Source organism: Schistocerca cancellata, chromosome 1 (assembly GCF_023864275.1).
Source record: "Schistocerca cancellata isolate TAMUIC-IGC-003103 chromosome 1, iqSchCanc2.1, whole genome shotgun sequence".
NCBI lineage: Eukaryota > Metazoa > Arthropoda > Insecta > Orthoptera > Acrididae > Schistocerca > Schistocerca cancellata.
In genome coordinates, this window is record NC_064626.1 from 461,355,600 (window position 1) to 461,362,945 (window position 7,346).

A 7,346-nucleotide genomic window follows, 5' to 3' on the forward strand; every position below is an offset into this window, starting at 1 on the left:
AAGGAAACACAGATTTTTCAGATGGTATAAAAATCACGTAGAGACATGTAACACACAAGTTAGGGTAAAACACAAACAAATGCAGAGACATTCAAATTTTGTCTATTTTGTCTATTAAAAATTGTTCCCTCCCCTAGTTTTGACCAACGGGAATTCTGAGAAAGTAATATTTACTCTCATAAACATAATTGCAAAATTGAATTTTTAATAATGTATTATTTATAGTTAACCCTGTAATAAAGGATGAGCAACGGCCTTGCCGCAGTGGATTCACTGGTTCCCGTCAGATCACCGTAGTTAAGCGCTGCTGGGTGTGGCCGGTACTTGGATGGGTGACCATCCGAGACGCCATGTGCTGTTGCCATTTTTCGAGTAGCACTCAGCCTCGTGATGTAAATTGAGGAGCTACTCGACCGAATAGTAGCGGCACCGGTTACAGAAAACCATCATAACGACCGAGCGAACAGTGTACTACCCACACGCCCCTCCTATCCGCATCATTGGCTGAGGATGACACGGCGGTCGGATGGCACCGATGGGCCACCTGTGGCCTGAGACGGATTGCTGTAATGAACGATACCATTGAATGGTTCCAAGTTTGCCTCAGTCGAAAGGCAAATGTCAAACTCGAAGTTCCCAACAAACATTCTCAGTTGAGACTCCTTCTATCCTATTACCAACTCGCCTGTTACCTGGCTGGAAAGACTCTGAGTCTACAACGGATCAAAACTCAAACACCCTGTGTTCGAAGAAATTTTGGGCTTGCAGCCGGTCGTCGTCAACTACACAATATTTGGACGGCCGGCGAAACTGACAGTCACCGTCACGTGAGCCATCGATTACTGATGAAGACGTCCTCTTTTCCGCATATAGCGCGCTGTGAGTGTTCCGCTCATGCTTCAAAATCGACTTGACAGACAGACGCCTCTAACCGAACCCCTTGCGGAAGCACGGATCTCAGCTGTTATCAGCACTGTCCCTGGCCGCGGCGTCAGCGCACTCTGTTGTATCCAGCCCGAGCAAGTCATGCAGGTGATAAGATCCAAGCATTATACAGCTGGTAACCGCTGTCATGACTCCTCAGATTTGCCGACATGCCTGTTTCCACGTTTTCTGTGATAATAGATTCCCAAAAAGATGTTGTTACCCCCCCCCCCCCCCCCCCTCGTATAATAAATTCCACTGACTGTTCGATGTGTTGGGACGGTTACCAAGCGTTGTGTGCCAGAGATACGAAAGGTGTCTCAAGTATATTCCCGCCCTGTGGACATTGTCTCTTCTGTAGGTAATACAGGACCCATCGTCCAGCCGATCAATAAGTTTGAGGAGCTGTCTTCCACTGAAACAGAAATTGATCATGTGTGACTCGTTTCACTTGTTGGGAAACCCGCTGTGTCTTATTTGAAGAGGCAGCGAACGCAAGCTGGTGGAAGTCTACTAATCTTCGGCAGTTCAAATGTACGGCGAATAATGGCACGCCTTACCGAAATGCAGGAAGGGATGGAGAAGAACACCAGGTGCACTCAATGTGTGTGTGCCTGGAGGCAAGAAAGCAAGAAAAGCGGCGACGTATTTCGAACACGGAAATGGAAACCATTCGAGAGTCTTCGTAGAACATTCGTGCTTTCCTTAAATTTTCACCCCCATGGCTGCGAAATTTTTCATTGTACAGGGTGTCCCAGGAGGAATAATCAGTGTTCAAGGATATGACAACATGTGCTTCAAAATGCGTACTTCATAAGCTATGAGCACTTCTTCGTCTTCGGTAATGTGAAACATATCTTATCTACTGATTTCCGTGTTTCGAGAGGGGTAGTATGGCCGAAAAAAAAAATTGTAGTGAACATGCACAGTGCTCATACACTATGTGAGCAAAAGTATCCGGATATCTGGCTGAAACTTACTTAAAAGATCGTGGCGCCCTCCATCGGTAATACTGGAATTCAATATGGTGCTGGATCACCCTTAGCCTTGATGAAGCTTCCACTCTCGCAGGTATACGTTCAATCACGTGTTCGAAGGTTTCTTGGGGAATGGCAGCCCATTCTTCAAGGAGTGTTGCGCTGAGGAGAGGTACAGACGTCGGTGAGTGAGACCTGGCACGAAATCGGCGTTCCAAAACATCCCAGAGGCGTTCTATAGGATTCAGGTCAGGACTCTGTACAGCCCAGTCCATTACAGGTTGTTATTGTCGTGTAACCACTCTGCAACAGGCAGTGCATTATGAATAGGTGTTCGATCGTGTTGAAAGATGCAATAGCCATGCCCGAATTCATATTCAACATTGGGAAGCAATAAGGTGCTGAAAGTATCAATGTAGGCCTGTGCTGTGACAGTGCCACGCAAAACAACAAGGGGTGCAGGCCCCCTCCATGAAAAACACGACCACACCATAACACCACCGCCTCCGAATTTTGCTGTTGGCACTACATACACTGGCAGATGACGTTCACCGGGAATACGCCACGCCCACACCCTGCCATCGGATCGCCACATTGTGTACCCTGATTCGTCACTCCACACAACGCTTTTCCGCTGTTCAATCGTCCAGTCCTACGCTCCTTACACCAAACGAGGCGTCATTTAGCATTTAACGGCTTGATGTGTGGCTTACGAGCAGCCGCTCTACCACGAAATCCGAGTTTTCTCACCTCCCGCCTAACTGTCACAGTACTTGCAGTGGATTGGATGCAGTTTGGAATTCCTGTGTGATGGTCTTGATAGATGTCTGCCTATTACACATTACGACCCTCCTCAAGTGTATGATTTAGTGCTGTACGTGTCCCTTCACGTTTCCACATCACTATCACATCGGTGACAGTGGACTTATGGATGTTTATGAGTGTGGAAATCTCGCATACAGACGTATGATACAGTGACACCCAATCACCTGACCACGTTCGAAGACCGTGACTTCCGTGGAGCACCCCATTCCGCTCTCTCACGATGTCTAATGACTGCTGAGGTCGCTGATATGAAGTACTTGACAGTAGGTGACAGCAAAATGCACCTAATATGAAAAACGTATATTTTTGGGGGTGTCTGGATACTTTTGATCACATAGTGTAGCTCTTAACGTATTCATTTTAGAGACCTAGTTTACAAGAAAAATTTTTCTTGTTTTGTTCCATACAACCTCCTTTCAAAATATGGAAACAAAAGATCTTGCAGTAGAAAAGATCTTTCGCAGTGTCGAAGGTGAAAAAGTGCTCGTAGGTCTTGAGGTACGGTACGCACTTTATTGCCCATGTTTACTAGACTTTATTGCCCGTGTTTACTAGACTTTATTGCCCGTGTTTACTAGACTTTATTGCCCGTGTTTACTAGACTTTATTGCTTAGAATGATCGTTCCTGTCATATCGATGAATATTGGCTGCTCCTCCTGGGACATCCTGTAAGTTTAGAATGAAGGGTCTAATGTGAGATCTACGGCATAGCCTGAGTTTAAGTGTAAGCTGAAAGGTGATAGTTTGGCAAAGTCAACGAATGTTAAACTTCTTATGGGAACGAAGGTTGTAGTGCCAGACTAATCTTCAACGTAGTCCAAGGTTTCAGTCAGGTCGTAAAGTAACAGTTTTTATGTGAATGAGCGAAACCAAGGGATTCAGTATGACAAGGAACTTTTTTAAAGACTATATTTGTGACATCTACGTCTACGTCTACATGATTACTCTGTAATTCATACGAAAGTGTTTGGCATAGGTTCATCCAATCACTTTTTCTCTAGTGTTCTTCTTCCGAATAGCTTCAAATCTTCCCACGCAAGCTATGATTTATCTTATTAGGTGCTCATTTCTCCCTTTGTAGATGAGAGTCAACTAAATATTTCTACAGTTGGGGGAGAAAGCTGGTGATGAAATTGCGTGAAACAACGAGAAGTGCTTTTGTTTTTATGATCGCCACACCAACTCGAGTGTCATATGCGTGACACTCCGTCCGTCCTATCTGGTTAGGAGTCCATACGCGCAACAATATTCCAGAAGAGGGCGGACAAGCGTAGTGCTGCCTCTTGAGCAGATTCGTTGCATTGTCCAAGAATCAGATCATGTATAGGTGACTATATCTTTGAACGCACTTCGTGGAGCAACATTGATCCGTAACCTAACCCGAAGTCTAGCTTAAGTTAAAAGAAAATAATCTGGTTATTTATTGGCAAGCCAACGAAACTGACAGTGTGACAAGAATCCCAACTACGTTTACCGAACAGTTCAAGCAGTTATTCAGAAGACAGTCAGTGATCGTCTAACATAACTTTGACGTATCATTTCAGCTACCGCATGGTGGACCAAAATATGGAAACACCAAAAACACGGGATATTACCGTGCCTAATACAGTGTAGGAAAAACGTTAGCATTCAAAAGAGCTTCCAGTCATGAATTTGAGTTAATTATCTTTGCCTCAAATTTCCTAAATTATTAAAAAACTTAAAGCCCGCCTCGATTGCGAAAAAACACCTAGTGTTAAGTGTTAACCCAGGTTTCGGCGTACATAACTACACCTTCTTCAGAACAACAATAAAACCCACAAGTGCCTAAGAAGACCTTTGTCAATATTTAAAAGGACACCATAGCTATACATTTATAAACGAAAAAGAAAAGGAAAACACAAACAGTACATATGTACAAAGTCAAAACCACTACTTAACTTAATGGTGTACGCTCCACCTCTCACCGGCCTATGTTCGATAGGCCATGACCCGCCATATACTGCAGCTACAAACGGTCGCTCTCCTATTTAGCTTGTCTCTTGTTCTATCCCTTTCGTTTCTTGATATACGTTGATCCACGGTTGGGAATATATGGGCTATTTAGCCCCGACCCATGTATAAACTTTTTCGTATTCGTATGTGCATGGGCATTCAAGTAACTTCTCTTGTCTTTCGCATGTGCATAGATAGCGGGTCAGGCTTGTAAGTGAGCGACCGTTTGTAGCTGCAGTTTATGGCGGGTCATGGCCCATCGAACATAGACCGGTGTGAGGTGGAGCGTACACCATTAAGTTAAGTAGTGGTTTTGACTTTGTACATATGTACTGTTTGTGTTTTCCTTTTCTTTTTCGTTTATAAATGTATAGCTATGGTGTCCTTTTAAATATTGACAAAGGTCTTCTTAGGCACTTGTAGGTTTTATTGTTGTTCTGAAGAAGGTGTAGTTATCTACGCCGAAACCTGGGTTAACGCTTAAGACTAGGTGCTTTTTTCACAGTCGAGGCGGGTTTTTAGTTTTTTTATATATTAACCAACGATTGCTGACGCGCTGCCTTGTTGAAAGTTCTTAATTTCCTAAACTAGTTATATTTATCACGGCAAGTGCATTTAGATTCTTTCATGTCAAATAGTATGCAATGTTCCGCTAGGAAATAACGGTGATGGGGAATGATCCTACTTATGGTTAATAACTTGGGTAAATCATTAATACTGAACGCTAGTTACAGTTTACTATAAATTATTGTAATGTTAGAAATTAATGAATCTACGACACTGGCAAGTCTTTTACAAAACTACACTGCTAAATACTACAGGCTTACTATAGGGTGAGCTGCAGATGGTGCGGAATAATGTATTCTGTGGTAACAATAGTTAGTAACAGGCTGTTTCTTCAGTAACGAGCAATTTATATTAACTTCGGCCACACCATTCTCTCCTTCCATTATCCTATTTTCCGACTCATCTTCATTAACGATATACCCTTTCCCAGCTGTATGCTCGCTAATTAAACATTTACAATACCTTGCTACGCTTTGCATAGCACACCGACAATGCACTTCATTACGCACGTTATCACTGACACTTTGTGGTGCTCGACCACTATTCACCTACAAATCTATGCCTGCCTGCGTATGGTTGCGCCTCAGCGATATGAGTCCTATACTCTTAACAATTTCTTTGCATTCTGCATAATGTAACATCACTGACTTCTCCAGCGTTTCTAGTATGGTATTTTACGATATTGTTTTTGAATAGCTTGTCACAAATACCCATTACAGTTCTTTCATTAATGATCATTACCAAAGATTAGTAAGATAGTACATTTATGTTCAAAAATTTACAACCAGGATTGCAAAAAAAAAAAATGGAGTGATAGTTATTAGCCATTGTGTTTTAGTGCTATACACTGTGCTGGCCACCACTGACGATTACAACGTATTGAGGACACTGCGCAGATGCCGTTCGTGGTCAAGTACAACAGCACAACCTGCAGGCTTGGTTAGCATCTGCATTTATGTTCAAGCAAGCATTTTTCGCTATGTTTCCATGTTTCTTTCCAACCCCTTTATATCGTATGTCACAATTGTTTCTATTGTTATTGTGATTATAATCCGAAAGAAATTAGGTGTTGACAGATGTGAAAATTACCGAACTATCAGTTTAATAAGTCACAGCTGCAAAATACTAACGCGAATTCTTTACAGACGAGTGGAAAAACTGGTAGAAGCCGACCTCGGGGAAGATCAGTTTGGATTCCGTATAAATAGTGGATACGTGAGGCTTTACTGACCTTACGACTTATCTTAGAAGAAAGATTAAGGAAAGGCAAACCTATGTTTCTAGCATTTCTAGACTTAGCGAAAGCTTTTGACAATGTTGACTAGAGTACTCTCTTTCAAATTCTAAAGGTAGCAGGGGTAAAATACAGGGGGCGAAAGACTATTTACAATTTGTACAGAAACTAGATAGCAGTTATAAGAGTCGAGGGACATGAAAGGGAAGCAGTGGTTGGGAAGGCAGTGAGACAGGGTTGTAGCCTCTCCCCGATGTTATTCAATCTGTATATTGAGCAAGCAGTAAAGGAAACAGAAGAAAAATTCGGAGTAGGTATTAAAATCCATGGAGAAGAAAGTAAAACTTTGACGTTCGCCGATGACATTGTAATTCTGTCAGAGACAGCAAAGGACTTAGAAGAGCAGTTGAACGGACTGGTCAGTGTCTTGAAAGGAGGGTATAAGATGAACATCAACAAAAGCAAAACGAGGATAATGGAATATAGTCGATTTAAGTCGGGTGGTTCTGAGAGAATTAGATTACGAAATAAGACACTTAAAGTAGTAAAGGAGTTTTGCTAACTGATGATGGTCGAAGTAGAGAGAATATAAAATGTAGACTGGCAGTGGCAAGGAAAGCGTTTCTGAAGAAGAGAAATTTGTTAACATCGAGTATAGATTTAAGTGTCAGGAAATCGTTTCTGAAAGTATTTGTATGGAGTCTAGCCATGTATGGAAGTGAAACATGGACGATAAATAGTTTAGACAAGAAGAGAATAGAAGCTTTCGAAATGTGGTGCTACAGAAGAATGCAGAAGATTAGATGGGTAGATCACATAACTAATGAGGTGTTGAATAGAATTG

General features: G+C 42.3%; 1 pseudogene; it reads left to right on the forward strand.

Annotated features, from left to right (window-relative positions):
* Positions 1–246: 246 nt before the first annotated feature.
* On the forward strand, positions 247–364 carry LOC126103837 (5S ribosomal RNA; annotated as a pseudogene).
* Positions 365–7,346: the final 6,982 nt, after the last annotated feature.